General features: G+C 46.6%; 1 long non-coding RNA gene across 1 annotated transcript in view; it reads right to left on the reverse strand.

Moving 5' to 3' along the window:
- Nucleotides 1-235: 235 nt before the first annotated feature.
- LOC134500655 (uncharacterized) overlaps nucleotides 236-21,796 on the reverse strand; it is a 92,376-nt gene continuing 70,815 nt past the window's right edge. Inside the window, exon 3 of the long non-coding RNA XR_010068281.1 lies at nucleotides 236-346. This is a non-coding gene — a long non-coding RNA (uncharacterized LOC134500655). The remainder of the gene's footprint in view (nucleotides 347-21,796) is intronic.

Below are 21,796 nucleotides of genomic sequence, written 5' to 3' on the forward strand. Positions count from 1 at the left end.
ATGCTGGCTCACCGAGGCTTTGAACCCCATGCAGCTGGCCTGTTTTTCCAAAGGCCGACAGAAGGCAGTGCGTTGTGTTTTTTTCCTATTCGTTCTTAAATCTGGTGGGAGTTTCAACTCCTCAGTGCACATCCTGAGTCCATCCAAGATGCATCCTAGGGGCAGAAGCTTGCCATTCTTTCAACTCGCCACCATATTGGTCATGGCTAGTGAAAAACCAAGAATCACCTTGATCAGATCAGCAGACAGATGATCTGGCTCCCTCTTTTCCCTGGTGATCTTGATTCCCCCAGCTTGGCTTCTTAAATAGTGGGGGAAGGACACAGCTCCTCTACCGCTAGGTCATCTGCATGAGATGAGAAAAAGATAAGGAAGTTGGCAAAAGGTAGGGAAGGTTACACCTGTCAACAAAGGGAGAAGAACTGAATGAGACAGAGATGTTGAAATTCAATCAGCTAGTTACATAGCTTGAAAAGGTATACTGTACCCCATTTCAGATAGAAAGCGTGAGTTTGGCATTCCTTCCTTCATTTCATGTGCCGATACCCTCACCCCTTCCCCTGAACATTCTGAATGAGATTACCTTCATTAATGAAGCCATGCTCATTTTCAGCCTTCCAGAGTTCAGCAGGAATTTTGGGAAATGCCTGCTTAACTTCTTTGAGCTGGAAGAGACAGAAGGAAATGCATCCCACTGTTGTCAAGGTGTCTTGGAGAGGAGTTCCCCTTCTTCATTGTCCCATCAACACAAATCTGACCCAGCAAAATATGCATTCCGGGGATTCCCTCATTCAGCATGAAGTGGAATGAAGGGGAAAAGCAACCTCCCTGCCCTCTTTTCCCAGGAGAGAGGTTCAATGAGGATGGGTTCCCAAGGGCAGCGGGGGACCCGAAGCCGACAATCCATGGCATGATAGGTTTGCTACTAACATTGATCCTAGGATGGTGGTTGCTGCACTAGAGAAGCTGATTCAGGACCGCCGAGAAGCATCTCCAGCCGTGTGGCTCAAAGTGCTGCGGATTTGAAGAAGAGAGGACACCTGTGCTCATTTCCTAGAACCAAGCATCTCATTGCCTAGGAACATGTGCACAGTTCATGCTGCATCCTTCTCTAGGACTCTGGAGCCATGCTCTGCCTCTAACAATGCCCCAGCCTTTCTAAAGCCCAGGGATGCTTTGGGATGGCTTTGGGATGGCATTTCCCAGAAAAGAATTCAAGGTCATTCTAAACACTTCTTTTTCTCATTTGCAATTTGGGTCTTCACATATTACAGTTGAAGGTACTTGTGCACAAACAGAAACTTGCATGAAAAAAACTGCTCTTGTGACAAGCCAATGTTCTTGTGGTACTGGAGGCCTGTCCTCAAGAATAATCCGCCAGCTTTGTTCAGAGTCAGACTTCGAACAGGAGTTTTCACCCTTGATGCTGAGAATGCCTGCACTGTCCAAGGGTTTCTTTTATGCCCTTACCTTCAAAATGAAAATGAAGGCTTTGTGGTGGGAGTCTGCTGAAGGAGAGCTCTGAGCATCAGGCCCCAGGCCTCTTCCGCCAATTTCTTCTCTACCTGGAAGGAAAGACAGGTGGTGACATGCACTTTTCTGGAATGTCTTCCCAGTCATGTCAACACCCGAAAGCAAGTCCCTTGAAAGGTTAGTTACATTGGTACCTCAGGAGCATCCTGATCTCTTATCTTCTTGGAGCCCATCCAGAGGAAGACAAAGATGTCCAGAAGCATCGATTCCACTGGTGGCTCCATGGCTAGTGGGACCTTGCTGTAGGACAAAAGAGGGAAGAGACATCAGCGCCCAGCTTAAACAAAAATCTTTGGTGTCATTGTTTCCAACAAAATAGGAGAAGGTGGGGAGATGGCTAGGAGGTTTGGGCAGGTCAAACTACCCTCTTCTCTCCCCACTTCACAAGGAAAACATTCCTTTCATTGGGTGGCCCAGCTGAAAGTGCCCAAAAGGGCAATGGACCAACTCAACCTTCTGGGTGGTTGTCAAGGGCAGCCCTCTGTGCAGTGTGTTGTAGTAATCAAGCTGCAAAGGGACCAGGGCATGAGAGACTCTCTGAAAGGCCTCCTGACCTAGGCGGGGCACAACTGGTGTACCAGATGAAGCTGTCCTTTCCTTGCTTGTTTCTTTTCTATTCTTCCCCTTCCTGCAAAAAGATTGTCCTTATATGCTACAAAACAAACCAGAGATTGACCTGATCTCATAGACTGCCAGAAGGGCAGCTAGTCCAACTGCGAAGCTGCTCAAATCGTTGTCCTCCAGCTGATCAAATCGTTGTCCTCTTTTCCTGGTGGGAAATGAGGGGAGAGAAGCAGAGAACCCAAAGTCAACCAGGCTACTCCAAGTCAGGCCTTCCTTTTGACCTGCCCTTCTGCTAAAGCTTGTCCTTCAGTTCATAGGAGAGTGACCCGCAGCTGAGGGGCCCTTTGCATGGGCCTGTTTTTGGAAGCTGCCTTCTCTTTCTCTGACAGACTTTCAGTTAGGGTGAGCTTCTGCTGACCCTTCTGAAAAGTAGGGTAGATTTTTCCCTCTCCCTCGTCCCTTCATTTCTCTCCATTCTCCTTTGCTTGCCACCCATTTCTACATCCCTCCCTCCATCTTACTAAACAGGACAGCGAGACCGTAAAGGTTCTTATTCTGGGGAACCAGGACTCTCAGTTCCCCTGTCTGCTTCAGCTGGAACAGAGCAGCGATGGAGCTCATGTTGAGGTTTTCCTACTAACGATTAAGACTGCTATTGTACCTAATCATTTTGGCCAGGTGAAGAGGTTGTATTTGATTGACTCCTTTCACCTGCTTGATGCAAATCACCTGGGGGGAGGATCCTGCCCGGACTTGTTTCTTACTTCCTCTTTTGTTCTCTCTGCCGATATGTAGCAAGCCAGGCTTGCTCTCAATGAGAGCTAAATCCTTTAAACATGTTTTGCTTTTTGTAAATAAATTATTTTTATAGAAATGCCTGGTGTGTGACTTTTCTGATCTCTCCTGGGCTAAAGGCTTTCCCAGCATTCTGCCAACAGGTTATGTGCCCAGTGAGCAGCCCAGTAAAACCCAGAGAGAAAAGAGAGATCAGCTCCACACCTCATGCACAATTTAAAGGCAGGTAGCAAAGACCTGTGAAGATTTTCTTTGGAGCCGCCTGGAGATTTTCCAGCAACTGCCGGTCTACAGGACAAAGAAGCCAGCTGAGGTGACTTGCAAAAAAGGAAGAAGCCATGGCTACCTCCCAGCCCTCAGCGATGCCTCTGGAGCGCCTATCAGAGACCAACTATTTGAATTGGGCCCTGAAAATGGAGATGTATCTTCGCAGAGAGAATCTTTGGCTGCCCATTGGTGAGCAAACCCCCCAAAATCCCAGTGCTGAATGGCTGAGACAGGATGAGTGGGCTAGAGCCACCATTATCTTGGGAGTTGAGGACAATCAGCTAGTCCACGTGCGAGGCATGCAGTCTGCAAACCAACTTTGGGACTCTTTGAGAGACTTATATGTAAATGCAACAGCAGGGAGTAAAGTTACTCTGATGAAAAAGCTGTACAGAGCCTACCTTGCAGAAGGAGATAGCCTTCCTGAGCACCTGCATTATATTCAGCAGCTGTTTGTTGAGTTGCAGGAGAGAGGGATGGAATTTACACCTCTCCGAAAATCATATATCCTCCTGTCCTCACTGAATGCAACGTGGGACACGCTGATCTGTAGCCTGGAGGCTATGCCTGAAACAGACCTCACCCCATCGTATGTTACACAGCACTTACTCGCTGAATGGGAGAAGAGAGAGGAAAGATCCCCCCCTCCATCTCTTCTGGAAAGCTGCAGTACCAGAAAACAAGGGAAAAGAAGGGAAAGGAAGCTGAGGCCACAGCCCTAGCCAGCCAGCGATGCTTCACCTGTGGTTCAGCTGGACATTTGCAGAAAGACTGTGCCTTGAGACCCAAGAGTAGAAAGACAGAGAAGAAGAACACAAGGGCAACACAGAAGAAGGCTCTTCAGACAACCCAGATTGCACAGGTTGCTGAGAAGGGTAATTCTGATGTATGGGTGTTAGATTCTGGGGCCAGTTGTCATTTATGTAATTGTGAAATCTCTTTTGTGTCACTGTCTAAAACTGAAAGACAAAGTGTATCTTTGGCTGATGGGTCTGTGACCAAAATTATGGGACAAGGTGACTTGTATTTATCCTGCTTAGGAGAAACTGTAAAAGGTGTGTTGTATGTGCCAAATTTACAATCAAACCTTTTATCTGTGGCACAATTGGCTGCAACAGGGTATATCATGACATTTAAGAAAAATGGTTGTGAGATACGAAAAAATGGGAAATTGTGTGCTACTGGTATGTTAAAAGACTCCTTGTACATTGTGCAAAATGCAAGGAAGCCAAGCTGCAAGGCTGCAGTTGGCAACACTCCATATCATGACCAATGTGTACACCTGATGCACAGGAGATTTGGTCATGCTAATTTCAAGTATATAGCACAAATGCCACAGCTGTGTGCTGACCTAAAGATAAAACCCTGTGATAAATACTTAGATTGTGTAGTTTGCAAAGAATGCAAAACACTAAAAGCTCCTGTGAGTAAGCACAGTGAAAGAGTTCCAACTAGACCTTTGGAAATTGTACACTCTGACATTATTGGTCCTTTTGCTCCAAGTCTTGGACAAGCAAGGTATGCAATGACCATCATTGATGATTTCTCAAGATACACATTTATCTACATCTTAAAACATAAAGACGAGGCATTTGAGAAATTTAAAAGTTTTGTGACATGCGCAAATGGAAAATTCCCTAGGCCTGTATCTGCACTCCAATGTGATAGAGGAGGAGAATACCTTTCTCACAAATTCAGAAGGTTCCTAGTGGAAAAGGGGATAGAAGAAATTATTTCTAACCCGTACACCCCTCAGCAAAATGGTGTTGCTGAAAGAAAGGGCAGAACCTTGCAAAATGCGATGGAATGCATGTTAAAAGATTCACAATTATGTTTTAAGTTCTGGGGAGAGGCAATATCGACTGCCACTTATGTTCAGAACAGGTTGTATAACTCTATGATTCAGGACACTCCATTCCATTTGTTTTATGGTGTGAAACCAAAGGTAAGCCATCTTAGAGTGTTTGGTAGCACTGCATGGGTTCACATTCCAAAACAGCAGAGAAGGAAAGGAGGCCCCACAACAAAGAAAGCCATCTTTGTTGGCTATGAACAAAGCCAGAGGAGCTACAGGTTCATAATGGGAGAGAAATTAATAATTAGCAAAAGCGCTTCTTTTGCTGAACAAAACTGGGGGAGATTAAATTCGAGCTCTCCAGTTGAACTGACCACCACAAGAGAACAGCAAGGACTTGCTGATGGTGATCTTTTGCCTGATGAGGACATTAAACCAGAAAAGCAAACTGAAGATCTGTCTGATGAGACAGATGCTTCTCAGGAAAGTGATAGGAGTCAAAATTTAAGCCCTGTATTACCTCGCAGATCTCAGAGGAGTAATAAAGGCATTCCTCCATCATGTTTTCAGGCTGAAACAGTAAAGGCTTTTCACATATTCACAGAACCTGAGTCTTTAGAACAAGTGAATGCTTTACCACCTGAGATTGCACAAAATTGGCATTCTGCCATGCAACAGGAATTAGCATCCTTGAAAGAAAATAAAACATGGAAACTGGTAAATCTACCTCCCAATGAATGCTGTCTGGGTTGTAGGTGGGTTTTCAAACTGAAAAGGGATGCTGATGGCAAAATCCAAAAATATAAAGCAAGGTTGGTTGCAAAAGGGTTCACTCAAAGGAAAGATTTAGACTTTGACAAGACTTTTGCACCAGTTACTAAAGGTGAATCAATTAGATTACTGTTAAAAGTTGCTGCACTAAAAGAAATGTCAGTTAACCACTATGCCATTCAGACTGCATTTCTCTATGGTGATTTAGACCACAGATTATACATGCAGCAACCCCCTGGCTATGAAAAAGGGGAGAATCTAGTCTGTGAACTGCAGAAGTCAATCTATGGGTTAACACAAGCTGCTAGATCCTGGAACCAAAAAGTAGATGAAAAACTGCAGAATTTTGGTTTTGAAAAAGGAAAAGCAGATCCCTGTGTATATATGAAGTACAAACAAGGCTGTATGTATCTGTGCATTTATGTTGATGATTTGCTGCTGTTCACATCAACAGAAAAACAAAGGCTTGATTTTGAAGCCTGCATGAAAAGCCATTTCACATTAAAAAGCCTTGGAATTCTAACAACCTAGGTTTGGAAAAACACAGGAAGAAGAATGGTAGCTTTCTGTTAAACCAAAGGGGAGATAATGGTAAAGTAATGTGAATGGAAAGACATATAAAGTTGTCAGAGAACATTGGTTTGCATCTTAATCTATAGTGTAAAAAGGGGAGTGTTGAGGTTTTCCTACTAACAATTAAGACTGCTATTGTACCTAATCATTTTGGCCAGGTGAAGAGGTTGTATTTGATTGACTCCTTTCACCTGCTTGATGCAAATCACCTGGGGGGAGGATCCTTGTTTCTTACTTTCTCTTTTTTTCTCTCTGCCGATATGTAGCAAGCCAGGCTTGCTCTCAATGAGAGCTAAATCCTTTAAATATGTTTTGCTTTTGTTTTGCTTTTTGTAAATAAATTATTTTTATATAAATGCCTGGTGTGTGACCTTTCTGATCTCTCCTGGGCTAAAGGCTTTCCCAGCATTCTGCCAACAGCTCAGGCACTGGATGATGCTCTTTTCCTGCTGCAAGGGAAGAGAGTCAGGCGGTCAGGCAGGGTGGCTCTGGGGCGTCTTGCCGCCAGGTCCCCAATGGCCCCCCTTTCAGAAGGGAAGCAGGAAACCCTTCCTTCAGCCTTCCAAGAATCATGTGCACCACATGGAGATTGGGCAAAGGAACCTGGGCTTCCAACATGGGACCGAAGCCCAGCCAGGGGAACTTTTGTGTCCAAGGTGTACCTCCGTTTTGGGCTGCCTTGCTCTTCCTTTCATGGACCTCTTGCCAGAGATTTTGGCTGGTCCGCCAGGCTGCCCTCACACTGGCAGCCTCGCGTTGGGCCTTACAGGCTTCTTCGTGGTCCCTTTTTGTGAAGAGGGCCTTCCTTTTACCTTGGCGGTCCGCTGTGGGGATGTTGGGGAAAGGAGAGATGGGGGCTGTGATCCCCAGACAAATTTTTAGGTCTGCTTCAGATGAAGAATACTTGCCATATCAGCCCAGACTTTGCAGCATCCTTCCCATCGAAATCTGATCCCATCCAATAAAAGCTGTTATTGGGTCACACCAGTGGCTCAGTGTCCTGGCCACAAGAGAAGTCTCACAAAGGCCTTAGGCAGATCCCACTCTCTATCTTTCCCCTCCCCGTTGGCCAAAAGGTCAATGAGGGCCACTGAGCCATCCTGAAGGTGCCCAGAAGAGTCCCATGGAAGCAGCAGAACAGGTGGGAAAGCAGCGTGGGCTCGCGGGCTCCAGGAGGACAGGTTATCCATGGAGCAGGAAGAGTTTGGCCTCTGCCCTGTCCCTGTGGGCAACCTTGAAGGAGGAAAGAAGCAGAAGCGGCTCCTCTATCTGCTTCTATGGAGGAGTCCACTCCTGAAAGAACACCCTCCCTTTTCCTCTCATGGTCCCATCCCAACACCCAGCATCCACTCACCAAGCCGCTCCTCTTTTCGGAGCTCTAGATCTTTAACAGAAGGTCTTGTTTTTTTCCTGAGGAGGCTTGGCAGTGTCCTCCAGTTGGCCTGCCACTCCTTCTGGAGAACCTGCAGCATCAACTGCTGGACCGCTTGCTGTCCTAGCCTTTCTTTTCCTTTTTCCAAAACATGAAAACCAGTTGAGGAATGCCCTAGGAGAGAGAGGAAGGAAGCTGCGCTTAGGAATGGACTAAAGCCCATTTTCCATATTCCCTATCCCTTTGGTGGAGATCACCCAATGTGGAAAACTTGTGCTTCTGGTTGGAACAGATGAGTTGTAACCTTGGCTTGGTTTGAGGTGACCTGGTGTGGAGATCACCCAACATTTAAGTCCTTAGAATAGAGAAGGAACTGGTTTCGATCAAGACAAACTGGGCAGCAGCAAGGAAACTGGTAAGGTTGCAGGAGAAGACAGCAGCAAGGTGGAAGAACAGGATTCTCTAACAGAGGCTGGAAGGCTGAGGGAAGCTGGAGCAGAAGGCGCTACTGGAAATGGGAATTGATAATGAAGAAATGGGACAGGGCTTGTACTAAGTTGGCACCAGAACACTGGGCGAGGCCAGACGGAGCCTTCTGGAAAAATCTTGGTTCTAACAACAGGACTCTACTGGATTCAGTGACTCAGGCTTGACTGGATAGTTGAAACTGGAGACTCGGAAAAGGCTGAGAACTCAAAGCAAGGCTAGACTCAAGCTCTGGACTAGGCTGAATACTCTGGACTAGGAACTCAGAGCAAGGCTGGAGATCGATGGCACAACGATGCTGTACTGGAGACATTGGACTAGGCTAGAAGCGAGAAACGTGGCAAGGCTGAACTGGAGACTCAAGGAAAGTCTGTGGACTTGAAGTATGACGAGATGGGACTGGAGACTCTGGACACAGCTGGAAACATGAAACATGACTGGAAGCATGCCTGGAACTTGCCAAATGTGCATGAAGAGGACCAAAGTCGGATCTGAGACTGATGTTGCTGGTTCCGACAAGGAGAAGATCCTCGGTGGCAGCAGAAGCAGGATTCAAATACATTTCAGTGGAGAAGGCTGACGCTGATTCCTCTTCAGTAACAGACACTGTTTCCGATGAGGGTATGGACTCTTCTGCGGAAACTTCAGGCTTGTAGGATCAGTTGTCTTTGGCAGCTTGCTCCTCGTGCACCTGCCTTTTATGCCAATCCTTTGCGCGCCTGTTCCCTTCTGCATCCAAGTGAGCTGGCTTCTCCTCTGCATGTTTTTCTGCCCATCGGTAGCGCACGCTGGATGGAGGATTCAATTCCTCCTCTCGATGGTTGGCCGATCACTGCCTGTGATTCTTCCTCCACTGCTGACTCATCTTTGGGTTTCACTTTCCCGGTTTCAGCCCAGTAAGTTTCTCTTTCCTCCTCTGACTCAGAAAGACTTTTTTTTTTTCTGAGTCAGAGGCTGGCTGGATTCTCACACATTTCTATCTCCACTTCAATAATCTTTTGAATCATAATTCATATTTGCTCCAAGATTTTCTTAACCTTTCCACAAGTCCACCAAAGGTGGTCAAATATTCCTTCACATTTGTCTCAGGTGGAGACAGCAGCAAGGTGGAAGAACAGGATTCTCTAACAGAGGCTGGAAGGCTAAGGGAAGCTGGAGCAGAAGGCGCTACTGGAAATGGGAATTGATAATGAAGAAATGGAACAGGGCTTGTACTAAGTTGGCACCAGAACACTGGGCGAGGCCAGACGGAGCCTTCTGGAAAAATCTTGGTTCTAACAACAGGTCTCTACTGGATTCAGTGACTCAGGGAGCCTGCCGATGGAGAGCTCTGAGCATCCGGCCCCAGGCCTCTTCCACCAATTTCTTCTCCACCTGGAAGGAAAGACCAGGGAAGAGGTGCACTTTTCCAGAATGCCTTCCCAGCCATGTCAACACCCAAAAGCAAGTCCCTTGAAAGGTTGGTGACAGTAGTACGTCAGGAGCATCCTCATCTCTTATCTTCTTGGAGCCCATCCAGAGGAAGACAAAGATGTCCAGGAGCATTGATTCCACTGATGGGTCCATGGCTGGTGGGACCTTGCTGTAGAGACAAAAGAAGGAAGAGACATCAGTGCCCATCTTACTCAAAAGCCTTCGGTGTCATTGTCCCCAAGAAAATCGGAGGTGGGCAACCGCTAGGAGGTGCGGGCAGGCAAGCTACCCTTGGGTGTCCCAGCTGAAAGTGCCCAAAAGGGCAATGGATCAACTCAACCTTCTGGGTGGTTGTCAAGGGCAGCCCTCTGTGGAGTGTGTTGTAGTAATCAAGCTGCAAAGGGACCAGGGCATGAGAGACTCTCTGAAAGGCCTCCTGACCTAGGTTGGGAGCACAACTGGTGTACCAGATGAAGCTGTCCTTTCCTTTCTTGTTTCTTTTCTTCCCTTCCTGCAAACAGATTGTCCTTACATGCTACAAAACAAACCAGAGATTGACCTGATCTCAGAGACTGCCAGAAGTGCAGCTAGTCTGGCTGTGAAGCTGCTCAAATCGTTGTCCTCCAGCAGAGCGTGGTGGGAAACAAGACTGTAGAGAAGCAGAGAACCCAAAGTCAACCAGGCTGCTCCAGCCCACGTCTTCCTCTTTGTCCAGCCCCTTTTAACGTGTTCTTCTGCTACAGCTTGTCCTACAGTCCAAAGGAGAATGACCCGCAGGTGAGGGGCCCTTTGTGTGGGCCTGTTTTTGGAAGCTGCCTTCTCTTTCCCTGACAAACTTTCAGTTAGGGTGAGCTACTGCTGACCCTTCTGAAAACCAGGGGTAGGTTATTTCCTCTCCCTCTTCCCCTCATTTTGCTCCATCCTCCTTTGCTTTCGAGCAGGTTTCAGCTCCCTCCTTGCCTGCCTCCCACTTACCAGGACTGCAAGGCTATAAAGAATCTTATTCCGGGGAACTGGGACCTCAGTTCCCTGCTCTGCTTCATCTGGAAGAGAGCAGTGATGGAGCTCAACACTGGATGATGTTCTTCTCCTGCTGCAATGGAAGAGAGTCAGGCAGTCAGGTGGTCAGGCAGGGCGGCTGTGGGGCGTCTTGCCGCCAGGTCCCCAATGGCCCCCCTTGCAGAAGGGAAACAGGAAATGCTTTGGAGGCTCTCTCTGTCCTGAAGAATCATGTGTACCACATGGAGATTGGGCAAAGAAATCTGGGATTCCAGCACAGAAGCAAAGCCCAGCCAGCGGAACTTCTGTTTCCAAGGGGCACCTATGTTTTGGGCTGCCATGCTCTTCCTCTCAAAGACCTCTTGCCAGAGATTTTGGCTGGTCTGTCAGTCGCCCCTCACACTGGCAGCCTTGTGTTGGGCTTCACAGGCTTCTTCGTGGTCCCTTTTTGTGAAGAGGGCCTTCCTTTTACCTCGGCGGTCCTCTGTGGGGAAGTTGGAGAAAGGAGAGATGGGGGCTGTGATCCCCAGGCAAATTTTTAGGTCTGCTTCAGATGAAGGAAACCTGCCATATCAGCCCAGTCTTGGCAGCGTCCTTCCCATCAAAACCTGATCCCATCCACTAAAAGCCTTTTTTGGGTCACACCACTGGCTCAGTGTCCTGGCCACGAGAGAAGTCTCACAAAGGCCTTAGGCAGATCCCACTCTCTATCTTTCCCCTCCCCGTTGGCCAAAAGGTCAATGAGGGCCACTGAGCCATCCTGAAGGTGCCCAGAAGAGTCCCATGGAAGCAGCAGAACAGGGGGGAAGCCAGTCTGGGCTCGCGGGTTCCAGGAGGACAGGTTCTTGGTGGAGCAGGAAGAGTTTGGCCTATGCCCTGTCCCTGTGGGCAACCTTGATGGAGGAAAGAAGCAGAAGCGGCTCCTCTATCTGCTTCTATGGAGGAGTCCACTCCTGAAAGAACTGCCTCCCCTTCCCTCTCAAGGTGCCATCCCAACACCCAGCATCCACTCACCAAGACGCTCCTCTTTTTGGAGCTCTAGATCTTTAACAGAAGGTCTTGTTTTTTTCCTGAGGAGGCTTGGCAGTGTCCTCCAGTTGGCCTGCCACTCCTTCTGGAGAACCTGCAGCATCAACTGCTGGACCGCTTGCTGTCCTAGCCTTTCTTTTCCTTTTTCCAAAACATGAAAACCAGTTGAGGAATTCCCTAGAAGAGAGAGGAAGGAAGCTAAGATTAGGAATGGACTAAAGCCCATGTTCCATATTCCCTATCCCTTTGGTGGAGATCACCCAATGTGGAAAACCCGTGCTTCTGGTTGGAATGGATGAGTGGTAACCTTGTTTGGTTTGTAGTGACATGGTTTGTTCCATGGCCAGATGAATTTAACCAATGTAAGAATCTTTCCCTAAATCTGCGGTTCAGGATGCTATGTGATCTGAATCAGCTGGAAAAGGGTCAAGCCAGGCTTTGAACACCAATAGGGAATGAAGGACAGAAGTGATCTGGAGCACATTTGGCCCCCGTTTCCCATTCCTAAGAGGAGAACAAATTTCTGTTTTCACCCCTAGAATATCCCACCCATTCAGAATTTGCCTACAAATTGGGAGAGGTCCCGAGAGTCCAGGAGCCCTTCTGAAGTCCAACGTACATCCTGGAAGACATTTTCAGTCTGTCAACAGTCAGTAACTGACAGTTCAGCCTGGCTGGATGATGTCATAAAGCCACAAGAGCAACAAAGGAGATTACAGGCCTCCTTTGGCATCATATCCAAAAGTTACCTGCTCAGCCTCTCCTACATACAACAAGGCCAAGCCAAGGTCTGTAGGAAGCTACCCAAAAAATCACTAAAGTTGCATCTTTCCCACCTGCCTTGCACAGAAGGCATAGCTCTTTGGATGTCCATGGGCTTTTCATATGGAAACTCCTTGAAGCTAGCTGACTGAGCAAGACCCCTTGATTCAGCTATTGGTCCTTTCAGGCTGATTCCCTTTGCATTGCAATGCTAGTTTGTGTGTGTTTGTGTGTCTCTGTGTGTGTCCCAACATCTCTGTTTCTATGGTCAGCTCCCTCCTTTATTTCTGCTTAGGTGCAGCCATCATCATTGGCATCCCAAAACATTGTTAGATGTTGTTGACACTTAAGAAATAGAAAGTGAGGAAAGCACTCTTTCCCTGATTTTTTCACCTCAGATATTTTTTCGAATGAAGCAATCCAGCCCAAGGGTAGAAAAGAAGTGATCCTGCATTCAGAGAACCGATTCTGCCAAAACAAAATTCTCTACGGATGAATGATGCTGAACCCCAAATCACATGACCCACTTTCAGCCAAGTTCCTGGGGTATTGGCATCCAGCTGTTGAGGGAGCCCAAGGATCAGACTTTTCCTTTTGGGAAGAAATTGCTCTCCTGGACCAGCTTGGTCAACCTTTCGGCATGCCAAACAGCTAGACCTTGCATCTCTAAATAGGATCTCCAAGACAGTTTGTTCTTAATTTCTGGGCTGTAAATTCAGAGAGCCAGTTTGGTCTAGTGGTTAAGGTGCTGGGCTAGAAACCAGGAGATGGTGAGTTCTAGTCCCGCCTTAGGTTCAAAAGCCAGCTGGGTGTTGGCCAGTGTGGCCTGTTCTTATATTCTGCAGTTAAGCCTGAAATATTATTGACACTTAACTTGGATTTAAATGTTAGTGAATACAACTTGCTTGATTTAACGATATCTAGCATCAATCTGCAAGTGAGGAGCAACCTTTATCAAATAAATGTCTGTAAAGTTTATAATCTGAGAAATTAATTTAATACTAATATTATTATTATTGTTATACACACACACTGCTAACATGTTTTTCTACTACAGATTAAGATTACTATGGTAACTAATCGTTTTGGCCCGGTGAAGAGATTGAATTATTTTGTCCCCTTTTCACGTGTTAATGGTTGCATTGCCTAAGGGAGGAACAACTTGCCTGAACTTGTTTTAGTTTCAGTTTCCCTTCTGAGTAGGCTTGCAGAGAATATGGAGTAGGCTGAGTAGGCTTGCAGAGATCTCTCCTCTCAGCAAACAGCCTTTAAATATGTTTGTTTTCTGTAAATAAAATTATTTTTATAGAAATGCCTTGTGTGTGACTTTTCTAATCTCTCCAGGGCCAAAGGCTTTCCTAATAACCTGCTAACAGCTCTCTCTGTCCTGAAGAATCATGTGCACCACACAGAGATTGGGCAAAAGAATCTGGGATTCCAACATGGGAGCAAAGCCCAGCCAGGGGACCTTCTGTGTCCAAGGGGCACCTACGTTTTGGGCTGCATTGCTCTTCCTTTCACGGACCTCTTGCCAGAGATTTTGGCTGGTCCACCGGTCTGCCCTCACACTGGCAGCCTTGCGTTGGGCCTTACAGGTTTCTTTGTGGTCCCTTTTTGTGAAGAGGGCCTTCCTTTTCCCTCGGCGGTCCTCTGTGGGGAAATTGGGCAAAGGAGAGGCCGGGGCTGTGATCCTCAGACAAATTTTTAGGTCTGCTTCAGATGAAGAAAACCCGCCAAACCAGCCCTGTCTTGGCAGCCTCCTTCCCATCGAGACCCGATTCCATTCACTCAAAACCTTTTCTGGTTCACAGAGCTGGCTCAGCCTCCTGGCCAGGAGAGAAGACTCAAGGAGGCCTTCCCACTCTCTATATTCCCCCTCCCCATTTGCGAGGATGTCAAGGAGGGCCACTGCACCATCTTGAACCCTCTCCTTTCCCTCTCAAGTTCCCACCCCAACGCCCAGCGTCCACTCACCAAGCCGCTCCTCTTTTCGCAGCTCTAGATCAATAATAAATGTTTGTTTCTGAGGAGGCTCGGCAGTGTCCTCCGGTTGGCCTGCTGCTCCTTCTGGAGAACCTGCAGCATCAGCTGCTGGTCCGCTTGCTGTCCTAGCCTTTCTTTTTCTTTTCCCGAAACACAAAAACCAGTTGAGGAATCCCCTAGAACAGAGAGGAAGGAAGTTGAGGAAAGGACTAGACTGAAGTGCGTTTTCCATTACTCCTGTCCCTGTGGTGGAGATCACCCTATGTGGGAAACCCGTCCTTCCGAGTTGAAGCGATAAGTTTAAACCTTGGTTTGATGTTGGGTGACCTGGTGTATTCCATGGCCAGATGAATTTAACCAATGTAAGAATCTTTCCCTAAGTCAGGGGTTCAGGATGCTATGTGATCTGAATCAGATGGAAAAGGGTCAAGCCAGGCTTTGAACACCAATAGGGAATGAAGGACAGAAGTGATCTGGAGCACATTTGGCCCCCGTTTCCCATTCCTAAGAGGAGAACAAATTTCTGTTTTCACCCCTGGAATATCCCACCCATTCAGAATTTGCCTACAAATTGGGAGAGGTCCCGAGAGTCCAGGAGCCCTTCTGAAGTCCAACGTACATCCTGGAAGACATTTTCAGTCTGTCAACAGTCAGTAACTGACAGTTCAGCCTGGCTGGATGATGACATAAAGCCACGAGAGCAACAAAGGAGATTACAGGCCTCCTTTGGCATCATATCCAAAAGTTACGTGCTCAGCCTCTCCTACATACAACAAGGCCAGGCCAAGGTCTCTAGGAAGCTACCCAAAAAATCACTAAAGTTGCATCTTTCCCACCTGCCTTGCACAGAAGGCATAGCTCTTTGGATGTCCATGGGCTTTTCATATGGAAGCTCCTTGAAGCTAGCTGACTGAGCAAGACCCCTTGATGCAGCTATTGGTCCTTTCAGGCTGATTCCCTTTGCATTGCAATGCTAGTTTGTGTGTGTTTGTGTGTCTCTGTGTGTGTCCCAACATCTCTGTTTCTATGTTCAGCTCCCTCCTTTATTTCTGCTTAGGTGCAGCCATCATCGTCAGCATCCCAAAACATTGTTAGATGTTGTTGACACTTAAGAAAGAGAAAGTGAGGAAAGCACTCTTTCCCTGATTTTTTCACCTCAGATATTTTTTCGAATGCAGCAATCCAGCCCAAGGGTAGAAAAGAAGTGATCCTGCATTCAGAGAACCGATTCTGCCAAAACAAAATTCTCTACGGATGAATGATGCTGAACCCCAAATCACATGACCCACTTTCAGCCAAGTTCCTGGGGTATTGGCATCCAGCTGTTGAGGGAGCCCAAGGATCAGACTTTTCCTTTTGGGAAGAAATTGCTCTCCTGGACCAGCTTGGTCAACCTTTCGGCATGCCAAACAGCTAGACCTTGCATCTCTAAATAGGATCTCCAAGACAGTTTGTTCTTAATTTCTGGGCTGTAAATTCAGAGAGCCAGTTTGGTCTAGTGGTTAAGGTGCTGGGCTAGAAACCAGGAGATGGTGAGTTCTAGTCCCGCCATAGGTTCAAAAGCCAGCTGGGTGACCTTGGGCCAATCAATCTCTCACCCCAACAAACCTGACAGGATTTCTGTTGTGGGGAAAATAGGAGGAGGAGGGAGGAGTATTAGGTATGTTTGTTGGCTTGAGTTATTTCGTTTCCCCCTAGGAAGGATGACCCAGTTTGGAGCACGTCTGCCTTAGGGTGTTTTTCGTCTTTATCCAGTTCCCCGGCGGGTTGGGCACTGCCATTTCTGCTGGCCTCTCAGACTGCAGCTAGCCGGTCCTTGGCTGTGCCATACTCTTGACCAGGCCTGGTCAAGATCTGACATAACTTTTAGTGTGCTTTCTTTTGCACTAAAGCCTTGAGGTTGTGTGAGGCTGGAGCCCAGTGGCGTTCTCTAGTTGTGTTTGGATGTTTGGGGATGTGTTGCCTTTGGAAGAGGGGGGAGGTTCCTTGTTGGCCCGTTTTAAGGTGGATGCAAACCTGGCTGGGAAAGGGAGTGACGTCACCCATCAATCTGCCACTTCTGGAACGTTATCTGCAATTCGTGTTTTCCCCAGTTTGTTCGTTCGTTTCAATATTTTTAAATTTATTTCTTCAATTTATATAGCCGCCCATCTCAGACCAGTGACTCCGGGTGGCTTTAATAATAAAAACACACAATGAAAATGATACAAAAAAATAAAATATAAATATAAATACAGCCGAGAGAACTTAATAATCCATGGTGTTAGCACAACCATGAAACGGGGCCCTTTGCACATTTGGGCCACCAGGACCGGGCACAAAGGCACATCTTTAAGACCTACAAAAAAGCCAAGAGGGTTGGGGCCATCCTAATCTCAGGAGGAAGGATGTTCCACAGGGGAGGCACCACGGCAGGAGAAGCCCATTTCCTGGTCCCCATCAGCCGTCAATCCATGGCTGATTGGACCTGGTGTATGCTCATCCTGCTGGATCGGATTGGAGAGGAGGAACAATGGGGAAAAGATGGTCCCTAAGGGGACCCACTACCAAACCAGGAAGGGCTTTCAAGGTGACAACCAGCACCTTGAATTGCACCCAGAAACACACTGGCAGCCAATGCACACCCCAAACCAGTGGTGTTACATGTGCCAAGAAGCCGAGATCATTTACAACCTGGGCAGTTGCGTTCTTCACCAGCTGAAGCTTCTGAATGCTCTCCAAGGGTAGCCTCATGTAGAGTGCATTGTAGTAGTCCAAATGGGAGGTCACGAGGGCATGAATGTCAGTGAGTAGTGCCTCCCAGTCCAGGAATGGGTGCAACTGGTGCTCAACCCAAAGGTGCGCAAAGACCTCTTATCCATGGCTACCGCTTCTCTTCCAGCAGGAGCCATGAGTCCACAAGGACCTGCAAATTGTGCACTGGGTCTGGCTGGGGCAGTGCCACCCCATCCGGGACCAAAGATGGAAAACCCTCGGTACCAGGAGACCAAACACCCAAAGCCACTCAGTCTTGCTTGGGTTGAGCCGGAGCCCATTCTGCCTCATCCAGATGCCTACAGTCTCCAAGCAGTGAGACAGGACATACATGGCATCACTCATGCAGCTCAGGGGGAGAAATAAGGCAGGGTATCAGGTTTGAAAGTGGAGAAAAACTGTCCAGATCAGTTGGGTCGAGCGATGCCTCGTCAGGAGGGGGCACACCACTGCCTCCTCAACAGCCAGCGGGAACACCCCCTCCCTCAAAGAGGAATTAACCACTGGCCAGACCCAATCTGGTCTCGTCTCCCAGGCAGCCTTGACCACCCGGGAGGGGCACGGAGCTAACAGAGAAGCAGCCCAACTAACAGCTACAAGAGCCCTGTCCACTTCCTCAGGTTCAACAGGCACAAACTCCTCCCAGATAACCATGCAGACTCAGGCCCCATAACCCCCACTGGCCTTGTCCCAAGCCTGGAATTCAGCTCAGAGCGGATGCAGGCAACTTTACACCCCGGGTACTCAGCATATTCCTCACAATGGCCCTGAAGGTAAACCCCCTTAGTCCTCCAACCAAGGAGAGTCCAGGTCACCCAAACCAGGGCCACTGGGTGGCTATCTGCAGATGCAAAAAGAGCAGAGAAACAGCCCTGTTTCGTCACCCTTCCTGCCACGAGTAGGCTGTAATTGGGGCTCTACCTCAACTTCGATGGTCTTTGCTCCCCGTCTTTTGCCAGCGGCATCTTTGGCATCTCCTAGCCCTCTTCAGTTGTTACTTCTCACATCTAATCAGGGTCTTTTATGCTTTGATTAGTTGCTTTCCGGCGTATTCCATATATCGAATGTATGTATCACATGTTCCTGTACCCTATAAAAACACTGACCCCTTTAATAAAGGCCTTTGCTTTGCCTGAATTACGTTGGGATTTGTTTTTTCGAATAGCCGAAAGGACCATCTTTGCAAAGGAAATGATTTTTTTTTCTCTCCAAAATTCAGGCATTAGTCTTCAGCTCCACACCACTAAGGGCACCTGAGCTTTTAAGGAAGTTGTGAAGCCAGCCATTTTAGTTTATGAATCATGATTTATGACTGTCATATGAATGTTGCCAATAAGCAAGGCGCTCTTGTTCAGATGAGTCCAGCAAGCTTGATAACTCTGGGAAACGTGTTGTGTAAACCCCACCTCTGAGTACCTTCTAATAATGAGAATACTAAGACCAATAACTGAAATCTATGGACTTTCCCTAATATTGCTCTCCACTTTGTTCTCTTTCTCCAATTTGCTAATGTGTCACATTGTTTTCTACTCCTGGAACAGGAATAGCTCCTGTGGCCTTCATTAGCCTATTAGGCCAAACCCTTGAACTGAAGGTTCAGTATTATGAAAACGCCATGTTTCAGAAAGGTACTACACTCTATAAATGAGACCCAGATCATATCAAACAATCCTCCCAACATTTAAACATAGAAGGAAGCTCTTCCCAAGGAAAGTGCAAAAGCCCGTGAATTGATATGCTGTGCAATTCTTAATGACCCCTCCCTCCTAAACGCTGGATGGGTTTGGTTGATATCAACCTCTGAATGGAAGCAAGTCCTGTCTGTAGGATCAAAAGAGGAACGGGCGGGTGTGAGTGTGGCAGAAGGCCAAGAGAGAACCAGCTGCTTAGATCTCTTCTGATGATATGATGGTCTTAATGAGAAGCTGGCATGTGAAAAACCCACATATCTAAGTGCACACAGGATTGAATTTGGTGGAGCTGCTGTTAGGCCTCCAAAAGAAAAGGGAGACTGAAAAGGGAGCAGAATTTGTACTTTATGAAAACTTTTCAGAAATCCTAGAAAGAGAGTCAGAGGAATGCTCTTGTCCATCCTGGTGAGCAAAGTGGGAAGCCTGTTCATTCTCCCTCTTATCAGCCTTCATTTCAATGGCTCTTTCATCAGCCCTGTTCGAAAGCGGCCAGACCACTTTCCACTCAGTTCCCCTTGCCCGTCTTCCTGCCAGGCTGCCTAGGAGAACATGCTGCATCTAGAATGAGACCACCTCTTTTCTGGCCAGAAAGAATGGAAAGTGAAGCCATGACAACACATGATTTTTCTATAACGATGACTATGGGGGAAATCATGTCGGAGATGCTGGTCATCTGATAGACCCCATAAGGTTCCGTCACCTAGAAAGGACTCTAAAATCTCTGATCTCCTGCAGAGGTGCTAAAATCTTACCAGATCTTGCACAAAATTGTAATGTTCCAATAGGAGATCAAAATTGCTCAAGACCAATGAAATCTGCCGATCCCCTGTTATTAAAGCTTTGTGTGTCTTTGTGTGTTTCTGTTTGTGCCTCTATGTTTATGTTTGTGTGTGTGCATGTCTAATATCTCTACAAAGTTTTTGGAGACAGGAGATTCCCTGGATCGATCCAATGAAGAATTTTTATAAAATAAAGACTTACAATGTAACTTTATTTATGATTAGAGATCAGAAAACCAAAGAAAGAGATTTTCAAAAAATTGTCAACATAGAAAAGTGGCATGGAGTCTTTCAGAACACAATTTCAGATTGAGGAACACTGTTCAGATGGCAGAGAGAGGGCGAGGTCCAGAGCTACTAACTTGCGAATGGATGGGCGATGCTGTGCTTGGCTGGAGGGTGGTGTCTGGAATGGCTCTCACCTGAATGGAAGCAGGACTGTTGGACTGCTCGGGCCCATTGAGACAGTGTTGGTGGGAGGCCTGGGTTGGAGGTACCTTGATGGCACTGGGAGCTGGTAAAGCTCAAGCGCCTCACGGAGGTCCTTCCGCTCCTGGGCATGGCTGGTGAGGAAAGTAGGGGCTCCCCGGTCTTGGGAACTGAGGGGCTTGGATATGGAGATGGGGTTGCCATTGCGGAGATGGGGGCAGGCCAAATCACTATGGTGGTGACAGGCATGGGGTGATAGAGTGGGAGATGGGGAACGGGCCGTTCCAGGGGAAGTCTGGACCATTTATTGATTCGGGTCTCACCTACCAGCTCCTCAGTCTCAGCTCCGGTAGCCAAACATCAGTCCTTTGGAGGGACTTGTCATATACAGAAAGGAACTAGACAAGAATGCCCTTTGCTATCTTTGCTCTTTATCTTAGTCTTGGAAGTGTAAAATAGAGGTATTTAACTAGATCAAAAGAGCTTAAAGGTAAAAAAGATGTTTTTTAAAAGATAATTGATTTCAGCCCTTTAACTATAAGCCCTTTCTCCTTCAGCCCTTTCTTGCTGAGGATTTTGATTTGATATTACAGGATCCCTTGAATGTTGTTGAACATCTGATGAGGAAATGGAAGGAATTTGGGTCATTAGCTGGTCTTACAATCAATAAATAAACCAAAAATGTTTTGTTGATGAGTAAGACAGGATTTAAGACTGAAAAAAAGGTTAGATATTTGGAGGGGACATGATCAAATGTGAATTGTAGGTTGCTTCATAGTATTTCTGTCAAAATCGGGAAAGATGTTCAAAAACACATGTCAAGACTGGAAGAATTACACTTGTCACTTACCGGTCGGATATCTGTGATTAACATGGATGTTTTACCGTGGATGTTGTTCCTGTTCCAGACTATACCAGTTTTGACAACTGATGTCCCATTCCAACAATGGCAGAAGGACATTTCTACCTTGATTTGGCAAGGGAGAACACCAAGAATTAAATATAAATTGTTTCCCTGATTTGAAGTTGTACTTTGATGCTTGTTGTTTGCTTTGGATGAAGGACTGGGTGACTTTGAAGAATAGGTCGCTATTAGAGTTGGAAGGACATGATCTGAGATTTGGGTGGCACGCCTACTTGTGGTATGATAAAGAAAACAAAGATTTTGACAATTGTTTTGTGAGGCATATCATACTGAGGAGTTGGAATCAATAGAAATTAAGATTGTCTCCTAATATACCTTTGTGGTTGTCACCACAAGAAGCTTTCTGCAGAAGAGAGTTGGTGGGGAAGCCAATCTGGTTGAGATGTAAAGATTTGTTGAATTTTGAGGAAGGTGAAGATGAACCTAACCTGAAAACGAGGAAACAATTGGAATTGGAAGGTCATACTTGTCATTGGTTCACATCACCACCATTGTCAGAATGGTTTAATTTGGGTAAAAAGATTCATAATTTCATGAATGAAGAGCTCAGTTGGAAATGAGTTTTGTACTAATATTTGAAAGTGTTGTTACTAAGATGTATAAAATATTACTGCAAATGGATTTGGAAGATGAATATGTCAGAGATTGCATGATTAAATGGGCTAAGAACTTTGGATGCAATATCAGCCATGAACAATCGGAAAATAGACGGAAGAAGGGTTGGAGATGGACCTTGAACTATACCTTGAAAGAGACTTTTATAAAATGATGGATCACGGGTATTGAACACCTGACCAATTATCAACAATGTTTAAAGGAATATCAAATGTTTGTTGGAAATGCTCCAAATGTGAAGGAATATTTGACCATCTTTGG

This window comes from Candoia aspera, chromosome 7 (genome assembly GCF_035149785.1).
Source record: "Candoia aspera isolate rCanAsp1 chromosome 7, rCanAsp1.hap2, whole genome shotgun sequence".
Classification (NCBI taxonomy): domain Eukaryota; kingdom Metazoa; phylum Chordata; class Lepidosauria; order Squamata; family Boidae; genus Candoia; species Candoia aspera.